This window comes from Berghia stephanieae, chromosome 12 (assembly GCF_034508935.2).
Source record: "Berghia stephanieae isolate SIO BIC M18660-M18661 chromosome 12, UCSD_Bste_1.3, whole genome shotgun sequence".
Taxonomy (NCBI): Eukaryota; Metazoa; Mollusca; class Gastropoda; order Nudibranchia; family Aeolidiidae; genus Berghia; species Berghia stephanieae.
Window position 1 is genome coordinate 4210920 of NC_088371.1, and position 888 is coordinate 4211807.

Genomic DNA, 888 nt, shown 5'->3' on the forward strand with positions numbered 1-888 from the left:
ATAAATAAATGAATAAATGAACGAATGAAACGAACGAACGAACGAATGAATGAATGAATGAATGAATGAATGAATGAATGACTGAATGAATGACAACAGCAGCCTGCCTGCATTACACACGGCGTCTAAACTGCACTATAAATCTGACCGTTTAGTTTCCCGCTGTTCCGAGCGCCGACGCAACCTCACCCGACAGGTAACCGGGGTCAACAGCGGTCAGCCGATATCAATTCCCAGAACGTAGATTTGACGTGCATTGGGTGATACCAATGGATGATTTCCGTACCAATTAACCTCACGATCTTCGTGACGATGCAATTACACCCAAATGCAAAGAATTCTCGCAGACCTCCTCTTTCCATCAGTCCAACTTTTATTTCAATATCTCCAGTACTTATTCCACAAGCCGTGATTCAAATTCACCTATTTTTCTATAACATTTAAATAAAATTACTTGTAATTACCTCAGGATTATAAAAAAACGTTGCTATAAACTTCAAATTTTTTTTGGTGTGATTCACAAGGCACAAGTTTTACTACGAAATGAGGTAAGTTTCATTTACTCTTCAGTTTTCATTATTTTGTAACGATTATTTTTCCGCGGTAGGTCAGGTAATAGTGATATTACTTCTTTAGCCTTGTTATTGAAACGTAATATTTCGCTGCGGTTTTATTGTTAATTAGATTTTTTTTCTTTTTTTTTTTTCAATGATGAGTTGATTTTTAAATTGCATAATTTAAATTATCTTGCTAATGTTTAATTTTAAATGACATTGTGTGTTGGGCCTCAACTTAGCTCAACTGCTAGAGCATTAGACTTACGTGTAAATGATCCAAGTTCAATTTCATAATATGTTAGAATTTTCCTGCTCCCCCTTCTTTCACCAA